At 35.0% G+C, this 27,583-nt stretch overlaps 1 pseudogene; it reads left to right on the top strand.

Moving 5' to 3' along the window:
- The first annotated feature begins 757 nt into the window (after nt 1-757).
- LOC134379147 (cilia- and flagella-associated protein 300-like) overlaps nt 758-27,583 on the top strand; it is a 68,070-nt pseudogene continuing 41,244 nt past the window's right edge.

The following is a 27,583-nucleotide window of genomic DNA, read 5'->3' as shown; positions in this document are numbered from 1 at the left end:
GGATCTCTGCATGTTTTCATCAGATTTAGAGATAAAACTAACCACAATGATGCTCTTCTAAATTTCTCACAACCTGGGCAAGACATACAACTATAAATATGGGCGATTAGAATTTAAAATTTTTAATTGCTACTTTGAGTCCTAAAAAAAAAGCACTGAAATGTCTTCTCAGGCTTTGGTTGAAGGTAAATTGGATGCACTTGGTGCTTTGTACTATGAGAAAATAAAATAGAAAGCCATTATTTTTACCTTTAGGAAAACTATAACTTTCTTGGGATGAAAAGGGACATGGCATACAAACATGAAGAAGATTAAACTATGTAAAAAGCAAAAGATAATGAAATTTAAGATTAGCAAAGTACACAAGTGCTGAAAAAATTAAAATGCAAAGACGTGAACAATGTTAAATGAAGGGGAATTGTTGACTGACGCAGAAAAGTCCAAGGTGAGAAGGGATGAAAGATCTGACTGTGATGTGGGAAAGAAAGAGTAAGGAGATAAAAGTGTATAAGGGTTTTGTGGACCAGGTAGAAAAAGATGGACTTCAATGCACATGATAAAGGGAACCACTGAAGGTAAGTGACATAATGTAAATGTTATTTATGACAGGTAGCAAACTGATATTAAGTAGATGGCTGAATTGAGTCTAGAATGTAAGAAACTATTTAGCAGGGGGAGAAATAATGCTTCAACCACAGGCTTCTCAATAAAAGAGATGACTGATTTACAGTAAATGATTTAGAATTTGAAGAGCACGATGGCTGCTGGGGAGCCAGGAAACCTGGGCGGCTACTACTTCAGGTTCCTGTCTCAGAAGACCTTACAGTTTCTGAGCACTCAGGAGACCACCAGCCGGCTCTACCAGTGGTCCATACTGGGCCAAATCAAGGTGCAGGTGTTTGGGTTTGATGAGACCTTTCAGGACTATTGGAAGGATGATTTCGCTATGGAACTGAAGTGAAAAAAATTGAAGCTATAAACATTCCTTGCACACTCCTTCCAATATTTTTTAATTAGTTGTATGATGAAGATATTGTATGAGGCAATGGACATATTGTTAAGTGTTTAGATTCTTTTTGTGATCCATTTCTCATTTTTGATGAGTTACAAAAAGTTTTACTAACAGAAGACCCAGAAAAATATGAAGGATTCAGCCAACCAGATAGAGAAGAGTTCCTGTTTTGTCTTTTCAAACATCTTTGCCTTGGTGGAACCCTTTGTCAATATGAAGATGTGCTTAATCCATATCTGGAAACAACAAAGCTTATTTATAAGGCTCTTGTGAGGCTTCTGGTCAAGATGGCAGAATAGATGGTCTCCAGCATCACTCTCTCAAACAAATCAACCAATTTACAACTATAAAAAAGCAACAACAGCCAAACTGGGGCTGCTAGAGCTCAGGGGAAGAGGAGTTGAGACCTACAGAATGCATGAAGGTGGGAGAAGCCAAGATGAGAGAAAGAAAAAACCACTTTGATCATTTCCTGCTGCAGCTGCTTTAAGGCTGGAGCTGCTGAGCACACGGAGCAGGAGCCAACAAAAGCTGCAGCTGTGCCCTTTGTAGGAAGTTGCATGGAGGCAGCAGGGGAGAAAAGGGCCTTGGTGGGTCCTAGGACAGCAAGACCATTAATAGGGTTCCTGTGGACCCACATGAGTGAGGAAGTACAACAACTGGAAAAAAGGAGCCACTCAGATGCCAGTGAGTCATCACAAAGGATTAGCACAAGACCCACCCCATGGGAAATGTTTGCAGCATGGATGGTGGAGACAGGCCCACCAGGGGAACACTGGGGCACAGCAAGGGCAGCTGACTGGCAGCCAAGTTGGTAAAGGAACACTCAGAGGAGACTGTCAGAAATATAGAATTTCATGGGGTACAGTTTGATGAAAAGACTCAGGTCCAGATTAGAGTTTCTGCACAACCCAGGTGCACAGGTCTTTGGAGAGCCAAAAATACCTATATGATCAACCATTAAAACCTGAGCTGCACAAAAATGTTTCCCTAGGGAATTAGCAGCAAAGCAGCAATTTAGCTCAACCACACAGCTCAAGTACTGGTTCCCACAGGAAGTTCCCCCATTTTAGAAGTCAGCAAAGAACAAAAAAATTAGTTCTGACCCAGGCACACCACCAGCACCTTGGTGCCTGCCTGGGGACCTGAGGGATGGATCCAGGAACCACTCCCCCCTCCCATAACCAGGCACACCACCAGTGCCTTGGGCCCACCCGGGGTCCTGAGGTATGGAGCCAGGGACCAGACCCCCCTCCCACAACCAGGCACACTGCCAGCCCCAAGGAGCATGCCAAAAACATCACCTCCATGTGGGTGGCCCACCATAGCCACCACAATAACCACAGCTGCCGCAAAAGCAGCTAGATGATGACCACCATGCAGATGGTCTGCCAGCCACTGGAGTGCATTGACACAAGGAGAGTCACCAGCAGAGACCAAAGAAAAGAAGAGGATGTCTCTCTCCACAAATCCCATTCCAGAGTGACAGAAGAAGCATCTGTTCTACAGTTATATTGGGGGACCTGATCACACCTCTCAGCATTGGACAGATCATCTAGGCAACAAATCAACAGAGTAAACATTACTCTTTCAGAAGGAGAGAAGAAATCTAGGGTTATCATAGAGCGGAGGGTGGAGGGTGATGGTGATAGGGAGAGATTGATCAAGGGGCATAAAGAACAAGTACAATTTGTAACAATATATGCTAGTAATATTGATTTGATCAATGTATGTCAACATTGAACCCCCAAAACATGTATAATCAATTATGATTCAATAAATTTTTTAAATGTATATGCAGAAATAATTCCATAGTTACTAAAAAGAAAAAAAAAGATTCAGAATTTGATAAAGATGTACTATTCCAAACATTCAGCCAATTTTTAGGAAAAAAAAAAATACTACTTTCAGATTCCCCACTGTCTTTATGGAAGACCAAAGTTTAGAGACTATATTTGTAAGAAACTCAGTATTTCTACTATCCATATAGATAGTTCTACAAAAAATTACTTTCTATTTTTCTCAAATATTATATCTTTTACTTAAATGTTAACATTCTTTGATATAAACATATAAAGGTATGGACAATCTAGAATCTATCATTAAAGGAAGATTCTTGCCATCATATATTATATTTTCCAGTTAGGACATCAAGTGTTTATGTGTCTCTTTAATTATCTTCCTCATTTATAGCCTTGGGTTACTACTTTGGTCTGGTGGATTATAATGTGGCCTCAATACTTTATGTAGCATATAGCTTCCTTAGACCTCACAGTGATTTGCTTAGGCTTCAATTAAAATCAACTTCATGTGTATTTCACATTCAATTTGTTAGCCTTTTTACTTTGAGTTTTGGTCACTCAAAACCATATCAAAAATGAAAGTAATGTGCTATACTAATTTCCAGTTCAAAAATATATTTAAAATGTAATAGGCTACTTAATTAATTGTATGACAGATTTAAAGAATGTATAATTAGAAGAACTTAAGGATGTTTATCTGATAATATAATGGTTTACAATTACCATTTATCTATAGTTTCCTATGTACCAGGCATAGTGATTCGTTATCTCATTCATTTATTTCAAATAACTCCATGGGGTAGATATTGTATAGTTTTATTATATTATATAGATAAATGTACTGAATAATTACAATAGTTCAGTGTGTAATATGTGCATGCAATATGCTGAGCACCTTATAGCATCTTGGGGATAAATCTTCACAAAAAAAAATAAGGTAAGCTATATCTCTATTGTGGTTTAAATTAGGTGAAGAGAAGGCAAGTGATTTGAATAGCTAATAAGTGGCAGGTCCTGGCTCAGAGTAGTTGAGAACTTTCTGAACATGTAGCAAAGCTTAGGTTTAAAAAGACGTCTGCTGACATGGAAGCCCTGCTCTTAACTACTGCAGCAATTGCCACCTACCCTGATGCCTATCTCCAGATGGACAAGCTTCTCACCACCCAGGACAGGGAAAAACTTCATTACTAATTTAGGCAAGAGGTGTCACAACTTCCTATAACTATTATCCAATTATCCATTTATATCCAAAATGATTTCAGTCAGAAAGCTTATAACCCACCACAAACACACATGCCAATCATTTGCAGTTAGAATTTAATATTCTGAAGCAGTTTTATTTCATATTAGGGATCTACTGATTTCTTTCTCTCTCCTCTTATCAAAACTTTGACTTCAGCTAAAGAATCTAAAATAGGTTATGTTTAGAAGAGCTAAGGCAAAAGCAAAATTTTTATAAATGTCTCATGGCACTCTTTTGGCTTGTTCATTGAACAAATATTCAGCAAGTGTTTACAAAGCATATATTAAATGCTGGTTAGTATTTTGAATATTAGGGATATAAATATGGTCACCGATCTTAAAAACGTAAGTACTGAGATGTGGAAGACAGGTATCTTGGTGGATACATATGCAACTATCTAGACTCAGTATGTGTGTGTATGCATATATATATATATATATATATATATATATATAGCAAGTTGGTTAAGAGTAGGACTCTGAAAGAGAGTCCTTGGGTTTGACTGAATATTCTACCACTTTACAAGCCTGCACAACTTACATAACTGTGTATTTCAGATTTCTAATCCATAAAATAAGCATAAGCATATTTGCTAAATAAGAAGATATTAAAAAATAGCCAAGATAATGCTAGTGGCTAACAATTAGTAACTACTTAATAAGTTTTATTTATTATAATGGAATGTGCCAGATGTGTATGAATAAAGACCTGTGGGAACTCAGACAAATGGACAATCCATTCTTTCTAGGGAAGAGAGGCAGGCAGCTAGTGTCAGGGAACTCTTTGCAGAGTTCTGCATCAGTCTTGTACCTTTATTTGGCTATATAAAGAAGGAAGCGGAAATATATTCTAGAAAGAGGGAATCATATAAATGAGAGCACTGAAAACGAGTGAATGAAAATGTATGCTCTATTGGTGATGTGATGGTGTTCCAGTATGGTGGAGCATAGGGTTCTGAGTTAAAATAGCAGGTTTTAAAAGGTAAGTCAAATCAGTGGTAAAAGATAGTTTATAAATACATTGAACAAAGTAAAAGAAAGAAGAGAACAATGGCTGCCAGTAGGGATCCTCAGATGTCAACTGAGTTACCAGACGCTAGACAACTTGAGGGGAGAGACCGTGACTGTAAGTCTCACTCATGGTACTCACAGTAATTTGCTTGGTAGAATTGTGGCATGTTCAAATTAAATGCTCAGTAAATTCTTGTTGAATAAAATTATAAAGTACAGCAAAATTAGACAACCACTAAATGATCTATCTTGTTAAGTAGCTCCTGATGAACATAAATTGTAAGCAACAACTGAGTGATATTACCCTGTCTTTAATTGATTAATCTTGACACTGACTTTACAATTCTACAATAAGTACATGAATTAATACATCCATTAGCTCAACATAGAGTGTGGGCATTTTTTCCAAATACTGTCTATTGACGTGGGAAAGATTTCATAGACATTTTCTATGAAAGCCTATAGATCATTTCTTTCAACTTAACTACACAAATAATTAAGCAAGTTACATTCCTGCTAAAACTCAACATAAAAAGCCTGCCACTGATTTCAAAATAAAAACAATATAACCAATATATGCTGTCTTAAATCAACTTTGCCCTCTGTATTATCAATCAATAGTGGCACAGATAATCCATATAACTATATATAGCCCATTTTGAAGATGGTTATAACTATGAACCACATTTAATTTAATCAAGCATGGTACACATTATCATTTAAGTTGAGAGTAAGTAAGCCTGAGTGTCCAATTTCAAAAGAAATTAGTTTTGGAATAAATTTATATATAATTTATACACACGTGTGTGTGTGTGTGTGTGTGTGTGTGTGTGTGTGTGTGTGTGGTTAATGGTAACAGACTGATTTTGTTTTATACCCAATCAAAATTATTATATTATAGTTAACTTCAACCATTTTCACCACGCTTTACACATTTCTTGAGTAAACAGAGGATATTTTTTGAAAGGCTAACATATTTGCAGTAGGTCCTGAAAGTAATAACTAATGCAACATTTCCCACTCTCATGCTAAGATAAAGTCATATAAAAATTAAGTTGTCTCTGCTACTGTATAAAATAGACAAATAATGTGTTCGGGTACATATACAGGAATTTTATAAACTCAAGAACACAATACATGAGAGTTATTTCAGAAAATTTTAGCATGTAGGTCCTAGTAGATGCATTTGCTAAACAAACCAATGGTAATAAATAATGTACCTTATGTAAATCAACTCACCATCTTGCATAAAATTAATACACCAATATTGCTTTCTTTATATGGATTCTATTTGTATTATTAAATCCATTGAGTATTTTCTGGATTTCTATCTTGACCAGGTTCCATTATTCACTACAGAAAGCAACAGTATTAGAGATGCTGTATTGAGCAGGTGAGAGCTAAATAAGTTTTTAGGAACAATGAAAAACTTTTTAGTAAGTAAAGTGATAAGTGGGTGAATTAACAAGTGACTAATAAAGACACCTCTAAGATCAATGTCAATTTTCCACTTCCCCATATTGAGCTACTTGCCAATATTTTAAATTGCTATATCTACAGCAGAGACCTCTGAAAAACTTTCTGCAATAGAACTAAGTTAATTTTTTGCAAAATATATTTCTGTGCCATACAGACCTTTGGCATCGTTATATTACTCACCTGCTTTATTACAACTGCTTTCAAGGTTGCACAACTCTAATATGTACTGCTTATTCTTAAAAAACCCCCAAAACAAAAATGAGAGTGCATATAGTATAAACATTCTCTAATTGTGGCAAACACTTAAGCCACACTGTTTTAGATTCCACTGGGATATAACAATTAAGTGTATTCTATAATGAAATCTTCAAAGAGTGTTAACTAGCATTGTCAGCTGTAGATGCTATCAGAGTATTGCTAAAACATTTCTCCCCAAAGGAAGTTGTATGCCAGCTATCCATGTCTAATAAGGTGTGCTAATTAAGATTAAATACAGTATACGGGATGTTTTTGTGGAACTTTTTTCCTAATATTACATAAACAATTGTATTTTCTTTTCTTCCTTTTTTAAAATAGATTTTATTTCTTAGAGCAGTTTTAGGTTCACACAAAATTAAACAAAAACTACAGTTTCCATATAGCCCTTGACCCATTCCCTGGTCACATGTATCCACCACTGTAGTATCATACAGAATAGTTTCACTGCCCTAAAAATCCTCTGTGCTTTATCCACTGATCCCTCCCTCCCCTCAACTCCTGGCAACCACTGATCTTTTCATTGTCTCCATGGTTTTGCATTTTCTAAATATCATATATTTCATGCAATATGTAGCTTTTTCAGATTGGCTTCTTTCACTTAGTAATGTGCATTTAAGTTTCCTCTATGTCTTTTCGTGGCTTGATAGCTCATTTCCTTATAGGACTGAAAAATATTCCATTGTCTGGATGTACCACAGTTTATTTACCCATTCACCCGCTGAAGGACATCTTGGTTGCTTCCAAGTGTTGTCAATTATGAGTAAAGAGGCTGTAAACATCTGGATGCAGGTTTCTGTGTAGACATAAGTTTCAACTCATCTGGGTAAATTCCAAAGAGAATGATTGCTGGATTGTACGGTATGTTTAGTTTTGTAAGAAAACACCAAACTGTCTTCCAAAGTTGTTGTACCATTCTGCATTCCCCCCAGCAGTGAATGAAAATTCCTAGTGAGCCATGGTCTTACCAGCATTTGGCATCATCAGTGTTTTGGATTTTGGCCATTCTAATAGGTGTACAGTAGTTTCTCATTGTTTTAATTTGAAATTTTCTTTTTTTTTTTTTTTAATTTGAAATTTTCTGATGACATATGATGTTGAGCAATTTTTCATATGTTTACTTGCAATCTCTATATCTTATTTGGTGTAGTGTGTGTTAAGGTTTTTTGTCCATTTTTAAATCAGGTTGTTCATTTTCTTATTGTTGAATTTTAAGAGATCTTTGTATATCCTTCATCCTTTATTAGATTTCTTTTGCAAATATTTTCTCCTAATCTGTGGTCTGCTTGTTAGCATCTTTCACAGAGCAAAAGTATTAAATTTAACAAAGTACAGCTTATTAACTACTTGTTTCATGGATCATGTCATTCGTGTTGTATCTAAAAAGTCATTGCTATCCTCAAGATCACCTAGACTATGTTATCTTCTATAGTTTTGTGTTTTACATTTAGATCTATAATTCATTTTGAGTTATTTTTTAAGAAAAGTGTAACATCTGTACCTAGATTCACTTTTTTGCATATAGGTATCCAGTTGTTCCAGCACTACTTATTGAAAAGACTGTCTTTGCTCCATTGTATTGCCTTTGCTCCTTTGTCAAAGATCAATTTATTATATTTACATGGGTTTATACCTAGGATCGCTATTCTGTTCCATTGATGTATTTGTTCATTCCTTCACCATCACCACACTGTCTTGATTACTGTAGCTCTATAGTAAGACTTGAAGCTGGGTACTGTCAGTCCTATAACTTTGTTCTTCTCCTTCAATATTTTGTTGGCTATATGTTGGGTCTTTTACCTCTCCACTCAAACTCAAATTTGTCAAAATCCATAAAATAACTTTCTGGGATTTTGGTTGGAATTGCATTGAATGTATATGTCATGTTGGGAAGAACTGAGATCTTGACAATGTTGGGCCTTTCTATTCATGAACATGGAATACCTCTCCATTTATTTAGTTCTTTTTTGATTTCTCTCATCAGGGTTTTGTCATTTTCCTTATGTAGATTATGTACATATTTTTTCGATTTATAACTATTTTATTTGGGGGGATGATCATGTAAATGGCATGGTGTTTTTAATTTAAGATTCCACCTATTTATTGCTGGTACATAGAAAAGTGATTGACTTCTGTGTATTAACCTTATATCCTGCAACCTTGCTATAATCACTTAGTTCCAGGTGTTTTTTTGTAATTTCTTTCATTTTTTTCTACATAGGCAATTACATCATCTGTAAAAAAGAGTTTTATTTCTTCCTTTCCAATTTGTATACTTTTTTTCTTCTTCTAGCTTTATTGCATTTGCTAAGTCTTCCAGTCCTATGTTGGCAAGACATGGTGAGAGGGGATATTCTTGCATTTTTCCTGATCTTAGTGGGAAAGCTTCTAGTTTCTTACCATTAAGTACAATGTTAGTTGTAGTTTTTTTGTAAATGTTCTCTACCAAGTTCAGGAAGTTCCCCTTTACTTCTAGTTTGCTGCAAGTTTTATCATAAATGAGTATTAGACTTTGTTAAATACTTTTTGTGCACCTATGTATATTATCAGGTGAATTTACCTCTTTAATCTTTTGATGTGCTGGATTACATTGACTGATTTTGTTCAATTTTTAAAAATATTTTTTAACTTATCAATATACAATGTAGTTGATTTTCATGTCCCTTTACCAATTCCTCTTTTTCCTCCCTTGTCTCCCCCTTCCCCCAACAACTTCATATCTGTTCACTTGTATTAACAAGTTCAAGGAATGACAGTGATTGTTGTGTCTTCTTCCTCACCCCCTGCCATTTGTTTGTGTACTTATTTACTTATAGGTGAGAGCAGGTGGTATTTCTCTTTCTGTGCCTTTCTTATTTCACTTAACATAATTTTCTCTAAGTCCATCCATGTTGCTGTGAATGATAGTATTTCTTTTTTTTTTTTTCCACAGCAGAGTAATATTCCACTGTGTAGATATAACATATTTTCCTTATCCACTCATCTGATGAGGGGCATTTAGGCTGGTTCCAACTATTGGCTATTGTAAATAGTGCTACAATAAACATGGGAGTACAGGTATCCCTTTGACATGGTGATTTCCATTCCTCTAGGTATATTATACCCAGCAGTGGAATAGCTGGATCATATTGTATATCTATATGTAATTGTTTGAGGAATCTCCATACCATTTTCCATAAAGGCTACACCATTTTGCAGTCCCACCAACAGTGTAGGAGGGTTCCTTTTTCTCTGCAACCTTGCCAGCATTTATGATTCTCAGTCTTTCAGATATTAGCTATCCTAACTGGAGTGAGACGGTATCTCAGTGTGGTTTTGACTTGCATATCCTAAATGCTGAGTCATGTTGAGCATTTTTTCATGTGTCTGTTGGCCATTTGTATATCTTTCTTTGAGAAATGCCTATTCAGCTTCTTAGCCCATTTTTTATTTGAGTTACTTATTATTTTGCTGTAAAGTTGTTTGAGTTCCTCGTATATTCTGGATATTAATCCTTTGTCAGATGTATACTTTGCAAATATTTTCTTCCACTCTGAGCAGACTAAAACTAATCAAAGATATTAAAGCTTTTTTCAGCAGTCTCTTAACAAAGAAAAGCCCAGGACCAAATGGCTTCACTGCAGAATTCTACCAAACTTTTAAAGAAGAATTAATACCAATTCTCTATATAATATTCCAAAAAACTGAAAAGGCCATTCTCCCAAACTCATTCTATGAGGCAAACATCAACATGATACCTAAACCAGACAAAGATATAACAAAAAAAGAAAAGTACAGGCCAATATGCTTGATTTATATAGATGCAAAAATCCTCAATAGAATACTAGCTAATAGAATACACAACACATACATAAAATTATACACCATGATCAAGTCAGATTCATCCCAGGTATTCAAGGTTGGTTCAACATACACAAATCAATAAATGTGATATACCACATCAACAAATTCAAATACCAAAACCATATGATCATCTCTATAGAAGCTGAAAAAGCATTTGATGAAATTTAGCATTTGTTCATGATAAAGACTCTGTATTGGGTATAGAAAGAAAGTATCTCAACACAATTAAAGCCATATATGACAAACCCACTGTCAATATGATCCTGAACTAGGAAAAGTTGAAAGCTTTTCCCTTAAAAACAGGAGCAAGACAAGGATGCCCACTCTTCCCACTCCTGTTCAACATAATGTTGGAAATACTAGCCAGAGAAATCAGGAAAGAGAAGGAAAATAAAGGGAATACAGATTGGAAAAGATGAAGTCAATCTGTTCCTGTTTACAGATTATATGATTCTACATACAGGACAGTCTAAAGACTGTACACAAAAACTCTTAGAGTTAGTAAATGATTTCAGCAAAGCTTCTGGATACAAAATTAACATACAAAAATCAGTAGCATTTTTTTACACTCCAACAATGAACTAGTAGAAGAGGAAATCAAAAAAGCTAGCCCATTTACAATAGTCACCAAAAAGATAAAATACCTAGGAATAAATTTAACCAAGGATGTGAAGAATCTCTACCACAAGAACTACAAACCACTGTTGAGAGAAACTAAAGAGGACACAAGAAGATGGAAAGATATCCCATGTTCTTGGATTGGAAGAATTAATATCATGAAAATGTCCATACTACACAAAGTGATCTACAGATTCAACACAATCCCCATCAAAATTGCAATGATATTTTTCTCAGAACTGGACAAAACAATCCTAACATTCATATGGAATAACAAAAGACCACGAATGGCCAAAGCTATCCTTAGCAAAATAAATAAATAAAGCTAGAGGCATAACACTACCTGACTTTAAACTATACTACAAAGTAACCCAAACAGCATGCTACTGGCATAAAAATGAACACACAGACCAACAGAACAGAATAGAGAATCCAGAAATCAACCCATACACCTACAGCCATCTGATCTTTGACAAAGGCACCAAGACTACATGCTGGGGAAGAGACTGCCTCTTCAGTAAATGGTGCTGGGAATATTGGACATTCATATGTAGGAGAATGGAACTAGACCCGTACCTCTCACCATAGATCAAAATCAACCCAAAATGGATTAAAGAAATAAATATACATCTGGAAACAATAAAATTCCTTCATGAAAAGATAAAGGAAACACTCCAGGAAGTAGGATTGGGTACAGACTTTATGAATACGACCCCCAAAGCACAGGCAACCAAAGGAAATATAAATAAATGGGATTATATCAAACTAAAAAGCTTCTGCACAGCAAAAGAAACAACAGAGCAAAAAGATTTTATTAATTGATTTTTGAATGTTGAACTAGCCTTGCATCCCTGAGATAAATACTATTTGGTTGTGGCATACAATTCCTTTTGTACATTGTTGGATTAAATTTGCAAATATTTTGCTGAAGATTTTTGCATCTATGTTCATGAGAAAATCTATAGTTTTCTTTTCTTGCATATTTTTGTCTGGTTTTGGCTTTAGGATAATGATGTATTCATAGAATAAATTAGGAAATATTCCCTCTGCTTCTGTCCTTCTGGAAGAGATTATAGAGAATTAGTATAGTTTCTTCCTTAAATTTTTAGTAAAATTCACCAATAAACACATATGGGCCTGGTGCTTTCTGTTTTGGAAGGTTATTAATTATTGATTTAATTTCTTTTATAGTAATAGGCCTATTCAATTTGTCTACTTCTTCTTGTGTGACTTTTGGCAGATCATACCTTTCAGGAAATTGGTCGATTTCATCTAGATTATAAAATTTGTGGGAATAAAGTTATTCATAGTATTTCTTTATTAACCTTTTAATATCCATAAGATATGCAGTGATGTTAACTATACTCCAGTTGTATTTTAATTATACTCCTTGGATTTACTTTGAAAAGTTTAAAGTGTGTTACGCACAATTGATTATAGTTATTATCTATGAAAATCAAACAAAGAAAACACCTAGAATACCACATGAAGCAGAACAAGAGGAAACAATTATCAGTACTGAAAAAGCATACTGCTTAGAATATGTTTTAAAGTTACTGGGTTCTCATAAGCAATTTACCATCATCTGTAATATCACTGGTTTCTCCAGAAAATCAGGGAGCCAGTACATGAATATAGATCCAGAAAGTGTCATCTGAAATTTGTACTAAAATTTACATAATCTATATTGTCAAATAACTCCATAGTACAATAATCAGTCATATTTCAAACACAGAAGTCCAATCATCAACATCATCCTCTCATCATGAAACTTTTATATGAGTTGGGTGCTAGAGAGGTATAAGGCAAGAATCTGAAGTGATGATTTGATTTGATCAGTACAACACTAATGATCGATAATGGAAATCCCTGTCCTATATGGAAGCTGAAAGATCTGAAAGTTATTTTACCTTTAAACTGCAAGAACACTGATACTATTTAATAGGAAAGCAGATTACCCAGGAGGTAGAATACGATGCATTTAGTTTTGTATTTGCATCTAGGAAAAAACTAACTTAATTGGGAGGTAAATGAAATGGATGAGATTTTTAAAAATAACTGTTTCTCTCCATATTAGTAAAAGCAGTCTTTCTAAGCCCTTATAACCCCTTATTCACAACTAAAATTTATTAAGCATTCATGCCAAAGACATTGTAGAGCTCTTGACATATAAGATCTCCAGGAGGGTAGGAATCTTTGTTTTTTCACTAGCATCTAAAATAGTGTCACACATATGGTTGTCCCCCAGTATATATAAGTTTTGCATGAATGAGTAATTTATTGCATTTAGTCCTCTTAAAACCATATATAATATTACCATCCCCAGTTTTTACATGAAGAAATTGAAGCCAATAAACTTGATCCACACTCCAAGAACACCAAGTCAGGCATCTCCAGATCTGGGATTTGAGCCTAAGTCTGTATCTGCCAAATGCAAAAGGCCACCCCCTGCCTATTCTCAAACTTGCGTACCCCCCGCCACCCAGTTCTGGAATAGAAATATACACAGATACTCTGCTAGTACATATATTATTTGATATAGTGATTCTTAACTTGTCATATATTATATTTTTGTTAAATGCCAAATTCAGGGTTATTTCATTCTCTTTAGCATAAATCATAGTTTTCAAAGTTCTTTCAGAAATAAACCATTGAAAAATTTATGAATTTTTAATCGGTACTTGCATTAAAAAATTCACAATGCCATATAAATGTGAATTCCAACTGAGTTTAAAATAAATTCTGAAATGTAATCATAATCTGTTTTAAAAAGACAAAACCTTTCCCTGAGTTTGCTTTCACATCACTGAAGATGACACTGTGTCAGTTTTTCCCTACAAAATACACTAATTATAGCATTTGTAATTCACTTAGAAAATGCATCCAGGAAATTGACATGTAAGATCCTAGTGTGAGTCTCCTTTTAACAAATTTTAAACTGTTTAAGCAAATACCATCATAGTATTTACCTAAGCACTGCTTTTTGGTAGAAAATGCTCTTTGAGTTTCTCAGTACGATTAGCATATTGTTGACTATAAGTATGCTAATAATAAATAAAAAAAATAAAAAATAAAACTAAAAATAAAGAAAGAAAGAATAGGGCTCTTTTTTTTTTTTTTCTTTTTCTATGAGGACAGGAAAAGATCCTTTTAAATCTTTTCACATTCTCTTCAAGCGATCTTTATTCTCAACGCAAAAAGATTTTTACATGATTACAACACAATTATCTTGACTTCAGTTCTAGGCATGCCAATTCATACATATTTGATCTCTGAACCTTGATTTCTACATGTGGATGGAGAACATTTTCTCCTTCTTTTCTAAAAGAATCTCCTGGATGAGACTAGGCAGCACATATGAAAGAATTTTGAAAACTATTGGGGTTTAGAGTAATATAAGAATAATAGTACCCACAAAACTTGTACAGGGGAATAAACAGCCTTGGTCTGAGATACAAGAGACATAATGTCCAAAATTGAGGAAATTAATTTCCCTAACCAATCCTAATTGGTTCTCTATCCTTTTCTTTCTCTTGTATGGGAAATACCCACCAATTTACTCAAGCCGGGAATCTGAGATCATCTAAAACTACCACTACTTCACCCCTGATATAACCATCCTACTTAGATAGCACGTCTCTACCCACCTCTATATCTTTATTGGTCCCTATTGCTCTTAGAGTCAAGATCAAAACCCTTGTTATGTTTCATGAGGCCCATGTTTCATGGGCTCTTTAGCTGATCATTTTTCATTCTAAGATCTAGCCATATTGGAATTTGCAATTCTGTGAAAACTTCACACTTTCTATATCCTTGGAGCCTAAAAATACCACTACACATATGTCAATTGTAAAGACCTAAGTGCTGTCATAGACCCTTTTAGGTTGAGGGAACACTATTAGCATGTGTGAGAAAGCATTTGTGTCTTTTCTGTATGTACTCTAATTGTAGAGACCCCATCTGGTTTCTACAGATAATTGAAAACTGGTTTGAATTGGAATTGGGCATAGAACAAGGAAAGAGTGAAGGTCTTTGATAAACATTAATAGATTGATTTGAAATCTATGCATATAAATATCAACTCGAAAAGTTTATAAAGGAGTATAAATGTAAAGTATGTATTGATTTAAGAACCATTACTAAATATAAATTTTATACCATGAACATTTAGGGAAATGTGGAACAGAGGGAAAAATAAAACAGCTATATTATCCTCCATCAAAAAAAAAATATTTTCACATACAGTATTTACTGATGCTATTTTTATGTATGGAGAAGTAATGATGACAATAATAACAATGAGAGAGACCAGCTAATATTAGTTATTATTCTGTGCTAAACACCTATTAGATGTTTTACATGGGTTATTTGATTCAAAAACAGTCCTGTAAATAAATTCTATAGATATTCCATTTTACAGATGAATATAATAAAGTTCAGAGATGTAAGTAATCTGTCCAAAGTTGCACAGCTAGTAATAAAAAATCTGAATTCACTTGAATTATAATTCAAAAAATAAATTTTATATATATATATATACACAAACACACACACACGAGTGTTTATGAAAGTGTATGTATACATATACTTTTTTACATAAAAGGTCTCATAACAAGATATATATGCTCTAGTGTGAGCTTATGAGAAATAAAAATAAAAAGCAGTCTAATTTTCTTCCAAATATATTCTTTCACAGAAGACCTTTTCTTTGAGATATAATAGATGATATATATGAAAGGCAAAATGATCATTTATTAAAATAATACATGCTGAATAGTTATCCCACATAATACAACTTGCATAAATATCTACTGCACTACTTGTTATTGTGGACTATATAAATTGTATATTTGATGTGTGTGTAAATATCTCAATTCTCAACACAATTATATTGATTCCTATTTTGTAAAATCTTACTTAGATACAAACATAACTAAAAATCAAAGTGTTATTACCATATGAGGTATTTACTAGATCTTTTCTCCCAGTTACTTAACACTACAAGCTATTGATGTAAGTATACAATTTTTATTAGTTTCAGAGACATTTAAATGTGGAAAGGCCCTTTTGTTTATAAGAAATTTATGTTAAAGATGATTGGTTCCTAATATATATTTGAATACAATTTACATTGATAAATCCATGGCTCTTGTTTGTTTTGGTTTTCCCTACTTCTTTTATTATTAGTTTATTGAAAAACAGAAATTTGGATAAAAAGTTTTTTTATTAGAACTTAAAACATTTAGAAAAATAAAATGTTATATATCTGCTGCAAATGTTTGTTTTTAGCAAATGACCAATGTAAAATATAAGACCTTGATTTTTATTGATGTTTAGCATATGAATATAGTGGAAAGACCACTAATGTCAGAGTTCAGAAACTAATGCTTCAGATCCAATCGTTGCCACTAATTTAGAGCACAAAATTCAGATCAGGTTTCCCTTCCCATCTCTTGCTACCCGTGGCCATCATTTCTACCATGCTATGCCTGTGTCTAGCATGTAAGGTTAGAGTATTTGCCTTTTTTTTTAAAAAGGTCTTAAAACACCTTTCCCATATCCTTACACATACTTTTTATTGGCTTTATTTCCCTTTTTTCCTTAAGGGCAAGGGCTGAATTGTATTTACCACTGTGCTTGAATTGCCTCTCTGCAATCCTAATACAGTTAATCGAGACATTAAAGAGGTCAGATTAATTATAATTGTCAATGATGTTTATCATAATAAATAGTTGTATTTGATCTACTAGCAAGTCATTCAATATTTTCCAGCCTCCTTTTCCTCTTGTAACAGAACATGTTTTAAGTGGATTGTTTAAAGTATATTCTGGACCTAAAAAATTTTCAATAGACTTTCCAATCTGGCCTTGAAAAGTCAGAACTTTGATTCTCAGTAATTTCAATAACCATCATAGTATATTTAAAAATTTACTCTCTATTATGACTCTGCTAGAAAATGCAACTCAAGTTTAATATATTTTACTAAAAGTAATAAACAAGGTTTTTCTCCTTCCCTTAAGCTCCTTTTGCAAAATGTATCTGAAAAAAGAAAACAGAGTTTATGAGTAATTACAAAGTTCTGTACATAAGGACTATATTTAGACACCCTAAAGATAACACCATTCAGCTCCAGTAAAGAGCTGAAACAGAACATGTTATGCAAAAAAGAATGCAAATTTTCTGTAAAACCTAAGTGAATGAAATATGAAAATTTTAGAAAACTACTAATATAACCACATTTCAAAATGTCTTATTGGATTCTACCAATCGTGCATAAATAAAATTGATCTCATTACTATATAAAAACACAAAACTTTCTACTTTCTATGATTATGTAGGTAACTAAAATAAGTTTCTTAGTCATCAAAGATTCCTGTGGCAGACAAAAATCTTTGAAATGCAAGTGCCAAGTAAAAATCAATAGAAAAATCAATATGCAATACAAATCTTTTAATATCATTCTAAATGGTTCTTTTTAAGACTAGAAAAAAATAATTTTTATATTGCCTGTACTATCATATGCCAATGAATAATCTTTGAAACCACCTGCTCTGAAATCTAGTTTTATTTCTATTGTGGTGTTTATACCTATGTAGGCAACATTGTTTATCATCAATAATTTAGTTTGCAAGGCTTCCTGATTTCTCTGAAGTTTCTGGTAATATGACATGGTATTAGATGAAATGTTAAGAATTTGTAATCCCGAAATGTTTCTTTTGATTTTTTTTTATCATTCATAGAAAGACAGGGAAGAAGCAAAATGATATAAAATGTCTCCTATAAGGATCTTGGGAAAATGGTTTTGCTAGCAGTTGTGTGTGTGCTCATGTGCAGAGCTAGATTTAATCAAGGAAGGCCATTAAGTTAAAGTGCTAATTATCCTCAGTTTATTTTCTTCCCTTTGCTTTATCATTTTTTTTTTATTGAGAAATTTAGTTGGTATGATGTTGTTTGGTCTAATATAAACTGAAGGGAAGTAATTTTATAGCTGTTGGGAGATTGTTACAAAACAACACCAGCAGCAGTCTATCTGTACATTATATATAAACGGGAAATTGGTAAAACAAATATTGAAGACACACAAGGAAAATTTAGTAAAATGTAAAGAGTGAGTGAACTTATGACATTCAGATTTTTAAAAATATCACTGACCATCAGACCTATTTAAGTCAGAAAACAATGAAAAGTGTAACTCAAGTATACTTAGACTGATAGATCTAGAAGAAATCACAAGGGACCAACTAATCCAGTTCTAACCTTCTAGAAACAAGACAGTCTTTCATGTAAGATCTTCAAGAACTTAGCAAATACCTCTGGCAAATATTACAGAAGCTTCAATTTACAGAAGTAGAACCCCAAGGAGAGATGGGAAAATACATTAGCCCAGGTTGACTCGGATAAGATGCCCAGTGCAGGAAACCACCCTGGAGGCCTGACTCTCAGAAGACTCCTGAGCTAGAGCTTTTGTCCCAGCTTTTCTATCAAACGGATCCCTGATGGGGTTAATCTCTATTTCACACTTCCTTAATTCTTTGATGCCCAAGCTTCCTTTGCTCTCTATGTCTGTAATGCATTCCTCCCACCATTTCTCTCTGAGGACAAAGTTTTGTCCCATTGTTTTTTTTCATCCAAATATTAATTCCTTCCTCTCTGCCCACTACCTTTAATTTTGCTTTGAGTATTTTTTCCGCTGTCACTGATACAAGAAAGGCAGGTTTCCTGTGTCTCAGGAGACTGTTACTGCAGGGTAAATTATGCTTTTATGAATACTCCCTAGTGCTACAGGCTTAGGGAAATAAATACCGTGCCCAGAACAAGAAGTTTTAAACTGACACAGCCTGTTATCTGTTTACATGCCAACTTAGTAGAATTGCTAAGCAGAAAGGAAAAAAAAAATGTGATGGTTGCAAGTCAGTAAACCATATCTTGCTTCAGCCAAATGAAAAACTAGAAGGCTATTAATTTTTCTAAGTGATCATATTATTATCTATGGCTGAAATACTTTCAAAGTTAGTATTTATCCTTCTTTTTCTCTCATAAACAGACACACACAGAGAGGAGGAACAAAATAAACTGTAATTTACACTTTCACATGGAGGGCAGAATAGAAATCAAAATAAAAAAACATTTTTTACTAGTGATTTTAATTTCATACTGGAGAATCTTTCACCAATTCCATTAAATTTTGTCTAAATTGACTAATCTGAAGTTTGACCATTTTCTTTGTCCCCACTGATAATGCCTGTTAAAGACATTCACAGGTAATGAGGAAATAACAACATATACAGTTAAAGAAAGAAGGAAAATAATCCAGGATACATTTTTGTTCAAATTGCTAACACAAATAATTTCAAAATTTTCTTTAATTTAGGAAATGATAAAATAATATTAGGAATATAAGATTCAAACCTATAATCTACTACTTAAAAATAAATAAAATCTCCATTTTACTTGGTTTATAATAGTATACACACACTGTACATGTGGTCATCTTTGATTTGTTCACTCAATATGTCTTACGTAAAATAAATACCTGTATTCAAAAGTGGTGAAAATATTTAATACTATCAGGATATTAAAAAATAATCAAGAGAACTTTAGACTAAGATCACAAGGTACAGAAAACAATAGTTCTTCCATTTGGTATTCCATGCAGATAATTCTAAGTTTTGATTAAATGAATATGGTGTTAGATTGCCTGGGCTCAAATCCAGTTCTGTCATTTATTAGCTATGTGACTTTGCTCAAATTAACCTCTCTGTGCTACAATTTTCTTTTATAAAATGGGCTCAATAATAGCCCATTCATCTCAAAGGGTTTTTGTAAGATTCAATGGGTTAATATTTGTAAAGTGTTAGCAGTGCCTGGTACATAGTTGGCATTTTAATAAGTACTGGTTGATTTAAAAATAGATTTAACTTCCACTACTGCACAGTGAATCCTTAAGACATTATTTTTAGCTAGGCCAATCTTGATCAAAAGCAATAAATGTAAAAGTCTAAGATACTGAGAATAGTCCATTCATGCAGAAAAGTCTCAATACAAGTGGTTAGCTTTCTATAAGAATACTTGATTAATGCACAACTTCAAGATCTGGCCCCATTTAAAAAGGTGCCACTATACAAACTCAACAAGAAACAAACGATATTCTATTTTCACAATGCAGATCCTAAATGAAAGTAAAATTAAGAGGAACAAGGCAAAAATGGAATCAGTGGTCATACGGAGTAAAATGCAAAATGAAAGAAAAATCAACCTCAATGCTAACATATTTTCCATAATTCGTTAAACTTTTAGTTCCTCGTAAAGACTGTAAGGGAATTAAGAATTTAAAATTTGGCACATGAAATTCATTACGTTGTGAGTGAGAAAACTAAACTTAAATTTTACTTCGTTTGGCTACTACATAATGAAATTTTTCAAACCCTAGAATCAGTAATTTTAAAAGGCCACAGAGAAGATCAAGTACATGTCTCATGGACCATGCACAAAACCTCACTTTCTTCCAGTGAAATTACTCATTCTGAGCTTACCCATATTTCTATCAAGTCTTTGGGTTTCTGAGCTAATGGCAGTATATACACTGCAAATTAAGAAAAAAATGAGAAGATAGATACAAAAAACAAAACAAAACTGGAAAAAGCAAAATGCATGTGTGAAAGATAGAACAATTATCAAAAGATTTGAAGAATTTAAAAGCCACTGGGTGCATGCCATGGGCATGTCAGCATGTGCATGCTAACACTCAAATTGGCTTAATGTATTCCAGCAATACAGGAGGCTCCTGACTGTGTTGCACCTCAAAACAGTAACTGACGCTCAGAATAATGGCTCTGAACTTAAAAAAAAAAGTTCAAGATGTCTCAAGTACATTTCATTTAAAAAGGCATATGAAAACTAATGTTATTTAGTACTTACTAAGTCCCCATGTGCTAACTGTTTTATAAACCCTATCTCAGATATGGCATACACAGATTAACTGAAATAAGTTCTTAGAAGGTACCTTATAATTATTTATTCATTTCACTCATTTAATAAATAATTATAAGGTGAATAATATTTTAATTATTTATTTAATTATAATTATATGATTAAATAAGGTGAATAATATAAGGTGAATAATATAATCATTTATTTAATTATAATTATTATAATTATTTATTAATTATAATTATGTATTAAATGAATGAAATGAATAAATAATTATAAGGTGTCTACTAAGCACTTATTTCATTTAATCTGTGCATGCCATATCTGAGATAGGGTTTATAATCTCCCATTGACAATGGAGAAAACCATGGGTGAGGGAGGGTGAAACCTATGTGAGGTCACAAAACTGGTAGACAGTACAGCTGGAGTATGAACCCAGATCTCCATACTACAGATGTGCACTTTTACGTTTATGGGGATTTTTAAGGGTTAAGCCTAAGCACAGAAGCCTCAGTTTTCTTTACCACTAACTCATGTGAACCATCACACATACAAAAACAATTCCACATAAGGGAGGTCAAAAGTACTTTTAAAATTTTTGTAAAGGAAAAAATGTCTGCTCTTTCTGTATTACAAATGTCACCTCTAGTCAACAATCCATGCTTTGCCTTCTGATGTTATACAGGGAGAGATTACTTCCTTTCTCCTCCTCTTGACTTTCTACTGCCTTTATTTAGTAATTTGCTCATACTGAGCCTAGCAAGACAGAGACTTTCAATCCAGTAATGATCTTTGCCAACAGAAAGAGCACGTAAAACAAACACAGATGAAGAGGGCCCTTGGGGAATGTCAATCACCTCAACTCCCTCTTCCACTCCTCTCAAACCAAGCATCTCATCACCCTCTTAACTGTGAGACTATTTCCAGCTCAGACAGTTGATGTCCTGCCTCAGATTATTGAATACTCTTTCCCCTAAGTTTTCTTGTTGTTGCTGATCCTTTACTCTCCTACTATCTCCTGAGATATAAACGCTTTCAGAAGGGACTATTTCTTTTAAAAAAATTATACTTATTTTAATTGACACAATAATTGTGCATATTTATGGGGTACAATATGATGTTTAGATGCATTTATGCATTGTATTATGATCAAATCAGGGCAATTAGCATATCCCTCACCTCAAACATGATAAAGAAGATATGGTATATATACACCACAGAATGAACTACTTATAGCCAAAATTATAAGCACCAGAATCAAGGAATATGTCTCTCTTTCTAATGTTTGCTGATAGCCAACTCCAGGAGTCAGAGAGAGACCACCCACCTGCAACTTCATGGGGCAGCTTAAATGTTAATCCCACACAGAATCTGCCTGTGGATATAGAATAAACAGAATGTTCCTCTTTCCTCTTCTATTTTTTGCATATATAAGTAAATATAGAAACACACATATAAGTAAATATAGAAACACACATATATAAGTAAATATAGAAACATGTATGTATTCCACATGGCAAGAGGAGCAGTTTTAAAGTGCCATGCTTCCTGAAGTCATATGAGAAACAATGTATGACATATCATTGGGCCACAGAATTCTCAGTAGGATGGCTTGAGTTATTGCACATCTTGAAATGATCCTAAAATTATGACAATAGACTTTAATGCCTATTTCAATAACACTTTTCAGAGCTTTCTGAAATTTTAATAAAATTAATTTAATTCTGATTTATGTCAATTAAGATACCACACTTATATACAGATATAAACAATGGTATTAATGAATTTTATCAAAAAAGAGAAACAACAAACATTTGTCTTTTTAAGGCACACATAGTTGCACGAGAATCTACCCAAACTTTCAATAGCAAGTCTATATGGGTTCCATAACTCCCCTGTTACTCTATTTTTATTTATTTTTTAATTGACTATTTGCTGCTAAGAGGGACTGCCTAGAGGTTTTACAATAGGTTTAGATACTAAGGTCAGGACAATAACAGAAGGTTTTCTCTGATGCCACTACACTATTAATACTGAGAGTTAACACATGTTTCAAAATGTAACTCAAGATACTTAAGTTAATACTGATCGAAGGACTAATTGCATTGCTATAGTAACTCAGGTCAATACTAGTAAGTACTTCATCTTTCATCATTCAACAAATATTAATATAAGTATGTTATATACTAGGAACAGTGCTTAGGCACTGTGAAGAATAAATAGGCTTTGCTCTCAAGGAGCTCAAATCTTACGGGGCACAGTGGGAAGTGATTAAGTAACTACAATACACTATGCAAAGTGCTATGACAAAAAAAATATATACGGTTCACTGTGGGTTCATAGTAGAGGCAAAATAAATCAGAAATGTCAGATCCATGTACTTTCAAGAGGATGTGACTTGTAAGCTGAAAGCTAAACAAGGAATAAGGGTTTGGCGAGGAAAGTAGCAAAAGCATCATGGCATGAGAGACTAGCACATGCAAAGGCAAGAACTTAGTTTAGGTAACTGAAAGTGTCTTAGGATGGCTGGGACCAGAGAAGCACTTACCACTGAAGCTAATAAAGCTGCAGCTTCCGGGCCCTCACTTGCACCAGCCCCTTCCAAGGCCCTGGGAGGGGCCCTAGCAATGGTTTCAAATGTTTCTATGTACACAGAAAAGGTTGGTCTGGAAGGACAGAGGGTGCTATCCTTGGAAAGGCCTGATTGCAAGGTTGGCCCTTGGTGGGTATCTGGAAACTTGGAATTCAGGAGGGTCCCACTATTCCCAAATTGATAAGGCTGGCTCACTGTGCCTAAACGGTTTGTACACAGAATATTTAAGCTGAACACCTGCTTTCCTCCTGCGAGTTTAGAATTTTCGTAGATTCTGGGCAGTCAGTGCCCTGACAGCTCTCAATTAAAACAAAGTCCTGGACACTGAGTCTCTATTGAGGAACATTTCACACCTGTCAAAAATCCATTGCTTTAGGAATTAAGCACATCCTATGTGATGGTACTGGGAGAGGATATTTGGAAGTTTGTGCCTGGTTTCCTCTGGACTTTGCCCATGAACCTTTTGCCTTTGCTGTTTTTGCCTTGTATCATTTTAGTGTAATAAGTCATGGCCATGAAGCCGGGAGTACAAACGCTAAGTCCTACATCCTCCTAGCATATCATCCAACCTGAGGTACTCGGAGACATGATTTCGTACTCCTTTTCTTAAAGAAGGACCCCAAATTTTCTAGTCCTCTAGCTCCACAAAATCTGGATCCTCCCCTGCCAGGGTTTTGTGGGGAGGAGGAGAAATAGGGAGGACAGTGGTGCCATGGGGTATGTAATCAGACATTAAGCTGACGAGATAAACAGCAGGACAGCCCTGCAAAGATCAAAACGTATGGTAGAAAATTGTAAGTATTTTTCTGTAAATATATCTATATGATTTTGGTCATAAGTTAGAAATTAAAGAACTGCTATTATTTTATTAAAAATAATAGACTATTTTCCATAGGAAAATAACTGTGGCCTTTGTAGGTCATGGCCAATGGGCATGAAGCTTGCTTCATAAAGTGTTAGAGCTCCTGTGGCCATGAAGTTCAGGGCCATTTGTCTTTTTAATCAGCATTATGTCAGTAACCTTGAAATTAATTTATAAGGGCAGAAAATTATGAATATAAGTGCTGTAGATAATATTAATGGCTTTAGTTTACAAAACATAGGTGTTCAAATATTTATTGTGGAAGGGTTAAAGCCTAAAGGACTGACTATGACTCTCAGCTGGGGAGGGAAATCTGGGCTCTGTGTAGAACCCTAACCAAGAGTCACTCCAAGAAATATAGTCATAGCTAAGCAAATGGTCCCTAGCACTAATTAGGTGCATTAATAAATTCCCCAATATTTTAGATATTTAGACATACTTTATTAGAAATTGTGAAACATTTATGAGTCATTTTGAATACAGTTTAGCAATTATTAACTGAGCTTTGGCCATGTGTAAGGCTCTATGCTAATGCAGAGAATGTGGCGGTGTGCTGAGCTGGTCCCCCTTCAGGACAGAAACACCCATGTCCCTGGTTGCTGGAAGTTTTGGATGGTGACAGCTAAGAGCTGAGTACTTGTTAGGAACTGCCTGGGCCAAAGGGAGCAGCTTTCCTGAAGGTTGACTCCTGCCTGGGTGCCTGTTCCATCCAATTGCTGGTCAAAATAGAGGTAGAAAAGTCTGACTCTCTTGTCTCAATCTAGGGAACACAAAGTGTCACCTAAGCTCCAGAGCTTCTTGAGGGCTTGGCTGAAGCTTTGCTGCGGGTTCATCCTGTTCCACTTCTCCTTTTGCTTAATCCTGCTTCCCTCACTTTCTCACAACTGTTGTTTCCAAGACAACTAGTCGATAATTTACCTGCAAGCAAATCTCTATTTCAGAATTTATTTCCTGGGCAAAACAATCTAACACTCAGTACAAATGGACAAAAAATGATGTAGACTTAGTCTCAGTTCTTATGGAACCTACAATTCAATTGGGAATCAAGAAAGTTCAAGAACATACATTCCATGAAAGCAAGAATCAATAAAAAAATGAATGAAAGCAAGATATGAGGTATATTACAGTAATTGTAATACCAGGGGTACCAGGTCAAAGGAGGGGAAAAAAACTTGATTGGGTGAATATAAAGATGTTTTATAGAGAAGGTAATTTTTTATATATATTTTTGGAAATCTGGAAATCATTGCCATGTTTGTAGAGTGAGTCTCTCCCATTTAGGCAGCAGAAAGAGTAGGAACAAAGTGAACGGCCCAGATGTCTGGTATATGGGGCAGATGTAGAAAAGAAATGGTCTGTATGGCAGGGAAGAAAAATAATGGCCAAATGTGGAGACTTGTGAATGCTAGGGGAAAATGAAATTTCTAACGGGCAACAGGAGTCATTCAAAGGTGTTTGAACATAGGTGTGGTATATTAGGTTGGAAAAATAGACAAATCTGAGAGCCCAACCCTAACAATATGGCTTCAGAGCCTTCTCTAGTTTCTCTCCCCAGTACAGGAAGCCAAGAGCTAAATGCCAAAAGTTCATAGTACTGCTAATACCAGACGAGTGGGAGGCATGGGAGGAAGACCCAATGCACACTGGTTGGTGATGTTTCTGTCAAAGTACACCAGATCCAGAATGAAGAAATGTCCCGCGCAACCGTCTCGCCAGCAAGAACGACGCGGCACACACAGGATCCTTCTGCAGTAAAGCTTTAATGCGTCTTGAGAGGCAGAGCACAAGCTTATCGGGGCGGAGACCCCAAGTACAGAAGCCCGTTCCCTTTTATAGAAAACTGTCCCTCGCCTAGGACGTGTCCCCCTCTGACTGGCGGTCGTGCATCAGCCCAGATGACGCCACGGGAGAGGCAGAGACTAGATGTGGGGAAATTCCCAGCACATGCGCTCTAGACTTGTTTTTGCCGATTGTCAGTGTCGGCCGGCGCCATCTTGTAATGGCGATTACGGTGTAACGTGGGCAGCTCCCCACAAAGAAACATATCTATGTTTGAGGAATATAAAGCAGTAGTAAAACCAGGTTCAAGGAGCTTGGGGCAGATTGGAAGTCAATGCATTATATAAAGGATTATATACCACCTGTGCCTCATGGTCAAAGGCTGAAAACAGCCAGAATAGAGGTGATAGGCTTGGGGAATTTGAAAAGGATGAGGGCCTGGAAGTCATGCTCTGGACAAAAACAGGTTCATTAGTTAACTAGAGAGTGTATAAGATCAATAGAAGAAAAGCTCACAAGTGGCCCAGCCAAAGGAAAGCAGTGAATATTATGGCTGCTACAGGTAAGAAGATATAAACAAGATGTAAGCTTTTTGTCAGAAAAGAAAGACATGTGCTGACAGTGGTGTGGCCGAAGGTAAAATGCAAGTAGAGACCAATTTGTTAGGTTAAAATAATAATTCAATGATAGCTCTCCTGTTTCCAAAATCAGGATCTGTGTCACTTTGTACCAGGGAATTGACAACCTTCAATAGGTAGAAAATGTCATAAATGACAAGCACAATCATGACTGGTCACAGCTTACCCTGGCATGGAAACTGAGGTCAGCATTCATAAGAGACCATCTGGAATTTGGTATGCATTCCAGAAGGAGAAGGATGCCTTAGGTCTGGCTGCTGAGCTCCAGCAGCCATCAATGATGCCCTTGGTTGAGGCAGGTGGCACCTGCTAGCACAGCTCAGAGGGTAAAAATAGCACCATCACCTCTATGCATGGCCCTCATTCATTCATCTGCACTTGAGCCATAACTCCACAGGAAAGCTGGGACTGAACAATCCACAAACCCAATCTGGAACGTGCTGCATGTCACCTGTCTAATTAGCCATGAAGAGCTGTTTCTGTGCTACAGCCTGTCTTCCCCCTGTGCTCCTGTGGACT

This window comes from Cynocephalus volans, chromosome 5 (genome assembly GCF_027409185.1).
Source record: "Cynocephalus volans isolate mCynVol1 chromosome 5, mCynVol1.pri, whole genome shotgun sequence".
In the NCBI taxonomy this organism is placed as follows: Eukaryota; Metazoa; Chordata; class Mammalia; order Dermoptera; family Cynocephalidae; genus Cynocephalus; species Cynocephalus volans.
The sequence above is the reverse complement of the archived record's forward strand: the minus strand, read 5'-3'. Positions and strand labels throughout refer to the sequence as shown.